Here is a 14,295-nt window from a genome sequence, read left to right on the forward strand (position 1 = left end):
ACTGCCAAATATGCTAGTCCAGTGGTATTACAATTTCCTTTGCTAAATATTATTCTACTCTTCAAACTATTACTAAGAACAATACTGCCCTGTTTAATAATATATGGACATTGTGCACACATCCCACATGGTCTGGTTCCTAGACCAACCATATCTGTCACATCTATTTTCATTTCAAACCCATCTTGTTAATAAACATAGGTTTTTTACCCACTTTGTTAAAAATCTCCCTATTTGTTCTAAACATATTCCAGTTGGATTCCATTGCTTTTTTTATTTTATTGGTATTACTATTGAACTGCAATACACAGTTTTTTTCAAACTTTATGTTCTGATGACCATCCCCAGAATCATTAGCATTTTTGGTAAAACCTATCCCTAGAAGTGGTTTATAATAAACATCCCATTTACCATATACTTCATTTAAAATTTCTTCCACCAAATACTTGGGATATCCTCTCTCCTGAAACATACTAGAAACCTTTTCAAGTTCAGGGCCCAGATCTTCCAAATGTGAGGTCATGCAGGCCACCCTAATGGCTTGACCCTTCACAATGCTTATCTTTTGTCCCATAGGATGATTAACTTCCAAAATGCAAATATGCATTACAAAAAGTATCCTTTCTGTAAATTTTAGACCTGAAGGCATCAACCCCTTTAAAACTATAAGTATCCAAATAGTTTATACCTTTTGTATCATACTTACATGCAAAATGTAGAAATATGTGTTCACATTTAAATATTGAATAAACTTAGGGATTTCAGACTCACCATCCTCCCAAAGGATAAAAATGTCATCCAAATAGCATAAGTACAACTTGACATTACCCCAAAAAGGACAATATTTTACATATTGATTCTCCCAACCCAGAAGAACCAAATTGGCATACACAGGTGAGCACACTGCCCCCATGGCTACACCCCTGTTCTGTTGATAATATTCTCCCTCAAACCATAAAAAGTTATTGTCTAGGTGTATGTTCATCAACTCACAGACCAGTGTAGCCATGTCATGTTCCAGCTCAGATTCCTGGAGTAATACCTGTTCAAATAACATAAGGCCCTAACCCTTTGGGATAGTAGTGAACAAGTCTTTAACGTCCACCGTTAGAAAAACAATGTTCTCTGTCCACAACTCTTTTTTTAACAAACCCAAAAATTCCCAAGAATTCTTTACTAAGTGAGGAGTCTTGTCAATCACATGTTGTACACAGAAATTGATTAAAACAGCCAAAGGGTGAATTTTTGAGCCCCTAGCAGCCACAATGGGTCTAAATGGGGGTTTCAAAACATTTTTATGAATCTTAGGTATACCGACAAAGACTGGTGTCACAGGGTCCCTTTTATACAAAAAGTCATATAAATCAGAATCTATTCTCCCATCCAGTAAATACTCCTCAAGATACGAATCAATCCTGGAATAAGAAATATTGATGTGGTTTCTAGAAACACCCAAAAATGTTGTCTCATCAAATAAATTCTGCATTTCATTCAAATAACTCAAAATTTTATACAACACCACCCCTCCCCCTTTGTCTGGAACCATAACACAAATCTGTTTATCTTTCCTCAAATCTAACAAAATGTTATATTCTCCCTCTGTTAAACTGCCTTATCTCCTGTTATAACCCTGAGCCATACCATAAATATCTTCCAGAACCAGCTTTTCATATGCTTCCACTAAGGGGTGCAGTACTTCTTTTTTTGGGTAATGAAATTTGTTTATTAGAACTCACTGTATTTTCATTTTCCTTGTCACCCAACATAATTTCAAAATGTAATTTCCTAGTGTACATCTTCAGGGCCATGATATTATCCACCAAGCTGTAAATGGTGAATGTCCTGCCTTGTATATGCTAATTCCTGTACCATTTCCCATTAGGGTATACGTTCCTCTTTGGTGGTTAATAACTTGTTGTATTCCCCCTTCTCTAATGCTGTGATAATCGTCTGGCTATTGGAAAATCCTGTTCCCCCTCATATTCCAAGCCTCACCACTTCTAACCACCTCACTGTAACTACTGAATTCCCTACCTTCTTCACCATAAGAAATATAGCATTTATTATTAATCAACTGTTTTGTAGGATACACTTGTTTACTTAAATAACTTTTCTGAGCTCTATCCAGTTTACATTTTTTCTTTTGAAAAATGTTATAACATCTCTTTTCCACCTTGTCCAGTACATTTGGCAGTTTGTATGTCATGTACTCATTATTATGTGGGTAAAACAGAACGTATGTTAAAAAATAGAGTGTACGAGCATAATAATGATATAAAAATAATAAATTATACAGTGCTTTATATAAGCATTCCCTTACTTGCCCAGGTTTTGTGAAATTTATGTTTGGAATTTTGGACATTGTTAAGATGAATCTAAGGGGTGGAGACTGGAAGAATCTTTTAAAGAAAAGAGAAACTCAATGGCAGCTTAGGTTAGGTGCCATGTTTCCACCTGGTTTGAATGAAACTGCCTCTATTGCTCCCATGTTGTTGGAAAGAGCAAATAGATTTTAGTATTTTGGGTATGATTTAATACAATTTTTTTTTAAAAGCATTTATTATGTCATTATGTCTGGTTCAGGGCTCCCGAGAGCACCCCAGCACTACCAGGTTATACCTCATACCATGCTTTTCGGCCCCAAAACTTGGACCGAACCACAAAAGGAGGGGGAGTATCGATATTCATCAAAGATATCCACACCTCCAGGTTGGTGGCAAAGCATGAAGCATCAGAGACTATCCATGTGCAACTAACAGTGGGTAAAACTGCCTTCCAGTTTATAGCCTGCTACAGACCACCTTCCCAAACCCAGGAACCCCACTCGGCCTTCCTGAGAACACTGGAAAATATGAAGGTCTCTCCAAACACCATTATATTGGGTGACTTCAACTACCCAAACATAGACTGGGAGCATTACTCTAGCTTCAACACCCTAGCCCAAAGATTCCTAGAATTTATAAACTCAAATGCTATGGAACAACTTGTTACCACTCCCACAAGAGGGGAAAACATACTGGACCTGATCATCACCAACATGGGGACTCTATGCTCCAGACCAGAAGTGTATCCCTCACTGGTAAGACCAGACCATAAACTAATCTCACTGGATATTCACATCCCGACCCCACCCCCTGCCCAGAAAACCACAGTGAAAAACTTCTCTAAAGCAAATTTCACACTCCTCAAAACCGAGGTGGAATCCTTCAAAGCCCCCGGGCCTGTGGAAAATATGGCCCAGACCGCAGAATCCTTTATAAACGCATTCTATGAACACCTTCAGGAATGCATGGATCATGTGATCCCAAATAAAACCAAGACCCAATCCTCCAAAGGCAGACGTCCTGTCTGGTGGACCCCAGCCATAAACAAACTATACAATAGAAGGAGGAAGCTACTAAATGATAGAGCAAAATCCCAAAAAGGGAAGGCATCACTGATCAGTATTAGCAAAAAACTACGGGCACTCATAAAATTGTCTAAGGCCAGCTTAGAGAGAAAAATTGCACAGGACACTAAGGATAATCACAAGGCTTTCTTTAGTTATGTTAGGAACCTGGGTGGTAATTCCCAGATATGCTCAGAATTAAAAAAAAATACACCGAACCCACAGACATTGCCAACATCCTAGCTGACAGGTTCAGCGCAAACTTCTCCCCCCCCCACCAAAAGGCAAATATCTATCCCAGCAGAGTGCTGCCCCCCTGACATCTCAGATGCTCAGGTAAGAGCCACCCTCTCCAAAGCAAAAAACACAGCATCAATGGGACCAGACGGTGTCCCGGGCTGCGTCCTACATGAACTCCAAGAAGAGCTAAACCCAAACATAAAACTACTGTTCAATCTCAGCCTTACTACAGGATATGTGCCCAAAGAGTGGCGTACAGCAACAGTGGTCCCTCTCCATAAAGGTGGTGCCTCAATGGATCCTGGAAACTATCACCCCATAAGCCTGACTAGCTTGGTCTGCAAAGCTATGGAAAGGATCATCATGGACCTCATAAATAAAGATATTGAGGACCTACAGACACTGGATCCTACCCAGTTTGGCTTTGTTAAGGGCAGATCCTGCCTCTTAAACCTGATTGATTTCTTTGAAACAGTCACCGAGGCCATTGACAAGGGGAAGGTGGTCCACACAGTCTACCTGGACCTTGCAAAAGCCTTTGATACAATACCCCACTCGGGCATTATAGATAAGCTCACCAGCTTAAATATAAACCCCTATGTCACTAGATGGATTGCAAGCTGGCTCAAGGACAGAACCCACATGGTTAGAATTGCTGGAGCCATGTCAGACTCCAAACCAGTTACAAGTGGTGTCCCACAAGGCTCAGTCCTGGGACCTCTCTTGTTCGGTATATATTTCTCGGAGGTACAGGCCAACACGGAAGGACTGTGGCTGACCAAGTTCGCAGATGACTGCAAACTGGGCACCATAATCGACTCTCCAGCCGACACAAGCATCCTCCAAAAGGGCCTCATAGAAACAGACAACTGGTGCCAGAGCCATGGTCTCAAGCTAAATGCAAAAAGTGTATAGTCATCCCCTTTGGCAAAAAAAGTGCCCACAAATTACCACATAGGTGGTAATCCATTAAGTACAGAAGAAGTAATTAGGGACCTGGGGACCCAAGTTGATAGCAATCTCTCATCTGACAACCACGTGGCCAAAGTGGTTAGAAAAACATTTTATATAGCCCACCTAATCATGAAGGGATTCACATCTAGATCAGGGGAGGTCATCGTGCCTCTTTACTCATCCCTCATCAGGCCCATAATTGAGTACAATGCCCCTTTTGGGATGTACCTTACCAGACACCTGCAGCAACTGGAAAGACCCCAAAAGTACCTCACCAAGAGGATCAAAGGGCACAAACAGATGTCATATGCTGCCCGGTTAAAGAAACTCCAGCTCTACTCAGTGGCATACCGCCTGTTCAGAGGCGATCTGTGCCTGACGTATAAAGCCATGTCCAACCCGGAATTAATGGACATGCTGCACCTCAGAAAATCCAAATCCCATCAAGCTACGCTCGAGACTTGAACCTCAGCACTGAAATAAATAGGACATGCTGGAGGGACAGATTCATAACCCAGAGGCTCCCTTCACTCTGGAATAAAATCCCAGTCCAGGTTAGGCAGAGTCCCTCATTGACTCTCTTCAAGAGGAATCTTGATGAGTGGATGGGAGATCGTAGGTTTACCCCGGGTATCACTTCTGTGTCACTGTTAGACAGAGGCACAGTATACTAACCTCGAAAAAGGGCATAGCAAAATAAATTTAAAATGGGTGGCGAAAGCCAAACACATTCTTGCTAGGCTTATAAATGCCCTCGGGCAGATAGCCCAGTATGAACCTATGAACCTATGAGGTTTGCTATATTATTACATGTGGGTTTGATATTTATATAATAATATATGTATTAAATTTTAGTATAGGTTTATTCAAAGCATTTATTATTTTATGATTTTGTCCCTTTAATGTTATATAAAAGTTCCTGGGATTAATGAGGTTTAATTATGATGTCATTAATTGGATGTATTTAAATGGATTATTTTATGTAGGATGGTGTATTCTGATGAAGTCTCTCACAGGAGATGAAAGCGCTAAATATCAATAAATTACTGCATTTTTATTCCATTTCCTGAGTACCTTTAATATACAGATGGTTTTCTAAGCTTTTTTAGTGATATTCATGTGGTCATCTTTAAACAGAAACTCTGCAGAAAGAAAAGAAAAACCAAAGGAAGGCCATATAGAGTAATGGTTTTATTTTTACATGATTTCAGCACTGTTGTGTCATATATTAAATCAAGATCCTTCTTCAGCAAGTACTTTGCGTTTAAAAGCCACCATTTTAGAACAAATATTAGGAGACAGATATAGTGAATCTGTTAGAAAGATGTTATTATACAAGGAAACATTGTTTATTTTAAAATATGTCACTTTGATTCCACAGGGTCTGAATACAGACTGCTGTTGGAAATGTGTAATTTAATTAAGTCAAATGTATCTTTAAACATTTTATTGTAAATTGATGTTAATTGATTAATTGATGATGTAAGTGGCAACTGTGAGTATTTAAGTCATTGTCTTTTTGTAATCTAGCACTCTTTGAAGACTTATGTTAAGCCGAGGCGCTAGAGTGCTTTCTTTGGTGTTATTGAAAGAATTGCTGTTTTATTAAATTTTGGCTTATACCTGGATGTTTGTTGTTTGAACATTTATGCAGTTAATGATGTGGCAGCGATTTAAAAATACTAAATTTTAAACAAAATGTACATGGATTGCAATACAGATTTCATTCTATGGACCTGATAAAAAAAATCTGAAATATCTAATTACAAATGTAAACTAAACAAACTTGGAATGTTTTCCTTGTTGTATAGGCATCTTTTGGTGATTTAAATTTGATATTCAAAGGCAAACAAAATAAATTGTTAAGTGAATGTCTAGGTCTCAAAAGATATGAAGGTCATAAAACTGCTAGTGTTTCATTAGCAAACGTAACATGAATTTATTCTCTGCTGGTGAGATGATGCAAAGGTTTAACCACAGAGCAATAACCTGATGACACAAATTGACAGATACTACAAAGAATAATACAAGTGTTAATGAAGTTCATCTCAACTCCATGTAACACAAGAATTAAGTAATATAAATACTGCAGGAGCTGACTTGGGAGAGAGTGAAGAATGGTGATGCAATTTATTTAGTCACTGACATTTGATTACTGGGAAACTCCAACTGGGTAGGAGCCCATTTTCAGCAAAGTTCCAAAGTATTACAAAAACATTTTCAGAACAATAATTTTACAATCTGCAGTTTAAATAATTATACCAAATTAGACATAACATGAAAACATTGGTTAAGTATAGAAGCAAGTTATAGGCCAATGATTTAATAGCCAGAGAATTTTTAGCCAGTTTATAGAAAAGTTAAAGGTAAGTTAGTATAATACAAACAGGAACTGCAATATGAAGTGAGAGAAAATCAGGTTTATGGTTTATTTAGAGAGAAAGCCAGGGGAGAAGAATTGATAGAAGTAAGGAAGTGAGTAAAGAAGGGAGAGTAAGGAAGTGTAAGATATGAATATGTACTTGTTCATATTTAAGGATATACTTTATCCTGGTGTTGAGCAAGAAAAGAGCCAGATTTGGCTAGGAAGTCTTTCAGAATAATTTTTGAAAGATGGGAGGGAGGGTATTGACCTGAGAGATACAGGTAAGGAGTTTCAGGCCATAGCAACATGGTAGGAATACAAACAATGCCCAGCACATTTGATAGGTTTATGGACAGACAGGAATTTTTGGTCACTGGATCATAATGATCAAGAGGGAACATAGTTGTGTAGAATGTTATTTAGAGCTGGACAAGCAGATGGATGCTGAATAATTTTATGGTGCTAATAAGCTGAGTATATGTTAGTTGATGGAGTAGTTTTAACCAATTTGGGCTTTTTACTGCTATAATGAGGAGGGTTCTGAAAGCGGTATTTGTTGCAAATTTATCAGCTTTGTTATAGCATTGTTCAAGTTTTGATTTTTGTGATGCCTGGAGGTTACTAAGAATGGGAGTGTCATAAAGAAGTGTGTAGAAGGGACAAGTAGTTGCAAGTGTAGTTCTATTTACATTAGTGAGAAAATATTTGGCTCTGTAAAGTATCCCCAGTTTTTGATGAGTGTTTCTAATGCAATTTTGTACATGCAGGTCAGATTTAAGATTATCATCCACTATCATCCCTAATAATTTGCTACAAGAAGTGACTTCAATGGTTGTATTGTTAAGTGAGAGGACTTTAAATTTTATTTTTCATGAAAGAGGGATTTGGAGAAAAAGTAATAGTTTGTTTTTTGTGGAGTTGAGCATGAGTTATGAGTTACAAAGCCATGTTTCAGTGGCTGTTAAAGCTTCCTGAGTAATTCTTTTGAGGTGTGCCATGTTGTAAAATGTGCAAATGAGTATGGAGTCATCTGCATTTTTTATTAGGAAGACCTGTTGTGTGGATGTGTGGAGGCAATTGGTGAGAATGTTAAAGAGGAGGGGACCAAGGATAGAGCTTTGTGGTACACCGGTGGTGACTGGGAGGTATAGAGAGAGGGTGGAGAGACATTTTACTGACTGATACCTATTGTATAGGTAGCTTCTGAACCATAGAAGGGTAGGCTGAGAGATACTTAATGAAAGCATTTGAAGTAGAAGTTTGCTGCGACAAACTGTCTCTAAGGCTTTAGACAAGTCTAGAAATAAGTAGGAGACTAGTTTGCTATTATCTCTAGCTTTAGTGACAGTATCTATAAAGGTTAGAAGTGCAGTGTTAGTGCTATGGGAATGATGGAAGTTCTTCCTGGAGGAGATAATTTAGCAATTGTTTTTGAATACATTTTCAAGTATTTTGGAGATGGAGATCAGATTGTTATAGATCTAAAGTTAGTAATGTATGTTAAATTTTCTCCTTTGTGCAAAGGGATAATGTGTGACCTTTTTCCATAGAGAGAGAATGTGGGATTCCTGGATTGACCTGTTCATAAGAATTGAGAAAGGATAGGCAATGCTATTTGTTGTTTTTTAAGGTACTCACTGGGAAAGGTCATCATCTAAATTAGAATGCTTGCTGACATCCCTGAGGAGGAAAGGCATATATGTATTGGTTGTGCAGTTTATGTCATGGCTATGATACAGACTGGAGATGCTGACAGTAAGGAATCTGTAGCAGTGTGTGCTGGGCAGAACAACAGAGGAACTGATAATCATGGAACGGGGAAGATTCTTTACATTTTGCTTTTGCATGCTCCCAAAAATACATCACTCTGGGTGTCTGCATTTCAGTATTCAATAAAAAAAGCTGAATGTTTCCTTTCTGTGCAGCAATATTGTGACGTTACAAATTCTGTCTCCTGTGTGCCTCCAATCCTTGATCTAAACATAAAGCTGCTATAGCAGGCTGGGAAGTCTGGTGACCCTAATGTCCTAGGGGTTACAAAGTAAACATGAGAGATGCAGAATGAGGAAGCAAGGGATCACCAGTAAAGTGTTATGCTGACAAAGAGTGGAAGTCTTCTCAAGCTAACAAGCCAACATTGACAGTTAATGTACAGTATACGTAAGGCTACAATCTGTTAACAGGCTTCTTCCTGTGATCTAGGATTTGCTCTTCTCAACCTCCATTTGTCATATTATACATGACTAACAACTAGCTGTAGTATAATGATTCCTGCACATCTGCTCCTCTTTATGGTGTGTGATATCCAAAGTCTAGTGACCACAAGATTTTCCTTTCCAGAAAGATCTCCTTCCCAACAAATAAATCCACATATTCATCCATCCATCCACCCACCCATCCATCCACCAGTCCACAATCTCTTTTTCCCCCTTTTGCACTTGGTGTTAGAGTGTCACTTCAACACTGACAATCATCTAGAATGAATGTTCACACCACTGGGTAGATAGCCTAATGCTGTAATTACAGGCTTCCCACAAAATTGCAGATGTTTGTGTAATTTGTTCATTTTCTGTCTATACATGTCATCACTTATTACAGCTTGACAAGTATTTTGATAACAATTAAAATATTTGTAAAAATCCATGGTATGACAGGTCCTTTGCCAGCTGTTAAAATATCTGTTGGATATCATGGTTTGATAGCTCTTTTGACAGCTGGCAAACTGTGCCACCTCAAAGAAAAATTAGATATCAGGCATTTTAAACATTACCAACCAAGAAGTAAATAAAACCATTTGTTTTTCTATTCTCTGTCTAACTTCTCAATTGCTATAATCTGGAATGCAAAATGTCATAGGTAATCTAGGACCACCGTGTCACAAATTCAGTCAAAGAAGTACAGTCCAGGCATAACATTTATTACAGACAAAAGCATTACATAGTCAGTGGGTGTGTGTTTTAATAAAATATAAAGGAGAATTTTGCAATTTCAAACTAGAGACAAACTACCTAGGCTACTTTTTTAAATTATTTTAAAATACTATATCTTACTTTTGTATTTCTCTAAAGTGCTATTCAACATGCCAAAGCTTCACTTAAATCATCCCTATAATTCATTATCCATCCCAGCTCCAGTCAGATAAGAACAGCACTGTGTTAGTGTTCTGTTTGATAAAATGCAAAACCAAGTGTTACAACTCATCAGAAAACTACTGCAAAATCAAAAGCTGCTTTCTGGAATTACTTTAGACACATACACACAGGCACTTGCAGATGCATACATACAACAGACACAGGACAAGGCACACACACACACACACACACACACACACACACACACACACACACACACATGCATACATACACACACACACACACACACACACACACACACACACACACACACACACACACACACACACACACAAACATTCCCCAGGATTCAATAAAGCATAAACTAACTGTACACTAAGTGCACACTGTTTTGAGTGATCAGACAACACAAGCATATATCACACCTTCTTCCTCCTTATTTTAGTTTTCCTGCTGATTTTCTTGCAGTTTGAAATATTGACAGGGATTCATAAAGGTTACTGTGACAAAGGGAGATAATTCCAGCACAGCTATCTGGAATTTTGTAAATAATTATATCTCATTTGTGAATATCAACATGATTCATACAAGATGTTTGTGTTACAAATGTATTAGAGCTGTATGTCATATAAGATGGTTTGTACAGACGTGTCCTGAAGAGGTATTTTACAAAGTGCTGTTTGAAATGTATCCACAATGTACCCTGCTGGAATAGAACAGAAATGGACATACACTATTGTAACTGTTTAGAAGTATATATTTTAACAGTGGAAACTGGAATACAGAAGGATAACTTCAGAAAAATAGCTGAAATTAAATTACTTTATGGCCAGGCCATAAAAAGATGTTATCTTTCAGTTTCAGTACACTGACAGACACAAGGTCTAGAACTAGGGAACTTTATTGTCTTGGAAGTGTTTTATTGTTTTATGACCTCCAGCAAGTACAAAGATCTGAGGAAAAGCCCTTGTGTATGCATTTTCACAGGTAGATGTTAAATACTACTAGCTTTCAGCAGTGGGGGTTTACCTGGGATAGAGTCAGATGACAAGAAATTATGTTAATCTGCAAGCTATCCCAGCAGTAATATTTGAGATATTAATTTAAGAAATCTCTGAGAGAGAGAGAGACTCAGCATTATGTATTCTGTCTTGGACCTGACAAGATCCATTCACCACACATCTGCCTTGCTGCTCTAATTAGGTAAGTGTACTAGGATATAGGAATTCTCTTAGATATAGTCAGGAATCTAGCAAAGCTTGTTTTAGATATTTTCTTTATTTATTTGAGACTGTCCTGCAATGTCATTTTTAAATATTTCCTATGATTTTGAACATTGATATCACTGTAAATATACACTGAGTATTTTCTTGTTCTTTTATTATTTATTATTAAATACATTTAAACTTTTCTTTGTGGCTGTTCTTTGTGAGACATATTTAAGTTCTGAGAATACTTGCAAATTTATTTGGTGACACTGTGGGCTACTCCTAATATCCTTGCTCTTGGTCAAACTACCATTTGTATTGATAGTAATATCACACAGTAAGATTGCACACCTTTTGTTAAGGGCCTTAAAGTAGCTGATAAAGAGCTGGCTGGTGGCAGTTATAACTACCTTATAGTCCGAGAAAAAAAGGGGCATAGCTAGTAAACCTGTGCCAGCCTTCTTTCCCAGGTGTGTGTGTGTGTGTGTGCGTGTGTTTTTGTGTGTGTGTGTGTGTGTGTGTGTGTGTGTGTGTGTGTGTGTGTGTGCGTGTGTGTATGTATGTGTAAATCAAACCTCAAAGACTGTGTGTGTCAGCTACTTGGGCAGGGACATAAGCACTGGTTGGACAGAGAGGGTGCTGGAGGTTTTGGCTTGGCCACTCATCTGAGATCTCAGCTCTATCTCTGGCCAGTGGGGAGTCTTATTGGGGATCTGGAGAAAGAGGGCAAAACCAGCCCTGGACTGACTGTGGTCTCTTTGTGCTCTTAAGGGAAATTGCACTTGATGCAGAGAGCTGCATCTGAAAATACTGTATGTGTACCTGTCATCCTCCCAATGTATGCCCCCCACTGGTCTTAGTGGTGAGGATTGATGCTCCTTGATTACTGGGCCAGTGGTGGGGCATCATAGTTACAACAAACTGTAGACTAAATGTACATTTAGTGTAATCTTTCTGAGTGACTAGAAAGCACACAAAATGTGGAAGGAATGTTCTTAAATACATATTGTGTACACTTAGTGTAGGAGTTATTGAATCTGGTGCATTTTATACACACTCATATATGCACATACATGCATATGTATCTTGACAAGGAAATGCACTTGCGTGCACATGCATGTATGCTCACAAGGGCACATATGTACATAGCCATACACAAACCACAAACTCATAGATGCACATAACTATACACATACACACACATACCTCACAGGTATGCACATACACATGCACACTCTCACTGACACACAAGCATGCAAATACACAATCACATTTACACTCAGTCATTCAGCTCTGCAGTCACACATATTCTGTTACTATTACCTAACGATATCTAAAAGTACAATACGTTAAATATTCAAATATAAATAATCAGGGACTGCTTTTTTCCAAAAAACAAAATAGTACATACAAATGCATTCTCTAAATGAAGAAAAAAATACTATAAAGGCCCAATAAATAAATAAATAAATACTACGGATATTTTCTAAACGCAGTAATGTTCTCCAAGGTACATATTAAAGGGAAATAAAAGACCTTCCAGGGCCTGGCTGTAAGGCACTCCTCCTTCTACAGTGTCAGGCCTACCAACTTCCCTGGTTGGCCCATAATTTCTCTAAAATGCCCATCCTGTTTTTCTTTATTGCTTACATATATATGAAATCTCTGTTGTTTTTTGAAACCTGTCCTGTGGCAGGCACCATGAGTCCTGTACTGCCCACTGTATGAAACAAAGTGAACATCCCTAGCATGGTCTCTCATAAGCTCTCACTACCAATATCCAAACTGAAACTGCCACCATTATCTCCAGCATTTGTAACAATGAGTTTCCTATATCTCTAAAAATCCTGACAGTCCAGCATCCCTATTCATCTAGAATAGAAGATCTTCTTTAAATCAGTAATGAACTCTGTGTAATCTATCACACAGCATCTTATTGCTACATAGTATACTGCTGGAATACATTAAATCATTTAAATCTTAATTTAAATATTTTTGTAGATGCTTCCTAATCTTTAAATATTCTACTCTGAAGATCACACCATCTTGGAGAAAAAGGAATTAATGTATTTGTCCTTCTGCAAAGCCGGTGCACTCTTAGATTTAGTATATATAGATATCAGGGTGGTAGGGTTCAGAAGGCACAGACTCTCCTGTAAAAAAAAACAATTTTAAATAGTATGTTATTATGTATATAAGTGTTAGTCAGTTGGGGTAGCAGGATGATGTGGTCAGGAGGTTGTGCATCCGTCAAGATCTCCATTGGTAGCATTAGATATACTGAGAGTTTATCTCCTTTCCCAAAGCCGCAAAACAGGTAAGAATGTACATCCCATTGTGTTTGTTCAAGTTCCATGGCATGTATTTTGTAATTAGAATCACAAGACCACTGATGGAATCCTTACCTGCTTATGTAAAGGATACTGCTATTTTTAACATTGTACACTATGAAGTAAGGTTGGCATGCAAAAGAACATTGTCTCAAAGTCCTGTGTGATTCATAGACAGTGGTATGTAATGTGGTAAGATCCTAAGTGCAGTTTTACAGGTAGTACTCTGTGCACTGAGTACAAAAGCAAAGCACCCATCCAAGATCACTCATAGCTAAAAAAATTACCACAGTAGGGTATCAGCTGGTCCCAGCTACATAAATTACTGGACCAGGACTGTGTACTTTCCACTGATGTATTGCTTCTAACCATATAGACCACCTTCACTGCTGATGTGCTTTTCAGCTGTAGCAGATTAGTGGTGAATTAAAAATAAAAAAGCACAGTTGTATAAGTTGCACTTGCCTTAGCAGTAGATGTTCAAATTCCTCAGTGCTGCAGTTACCCAGGAAACAATAACCAGCCTGCTTCACAAAGCACAAAGATCTGCCCCCCCCCCACACACATGCATGCACTCACACACACACACACACACACACACACACACACACACACACACACACCTTCACTTTGACTGCTGATTGGACAGCCCAGAGAAGAAATATTAGCAGAGTAAAGAAATCTTCAAAACTTTTATGCCCATACAGAGAGAAAAACA

The sequence above is a fragment of the Protopterus annectens genome, chromosome 2.part1, assembly GCF_019279795.1.
Source record: "Protopterus annectens isolate FY-2018-M chromosome 2.part1, PAN1.0, whole genome shotgun sequence".
In the NCBI taxonomy this organism is placed as follows: domain Eukaryota; kingdom Metazoa; phylum Chordata; order Ceratodontiformes; family Protopteridae; genus Protopterus; species Protopterus annectens.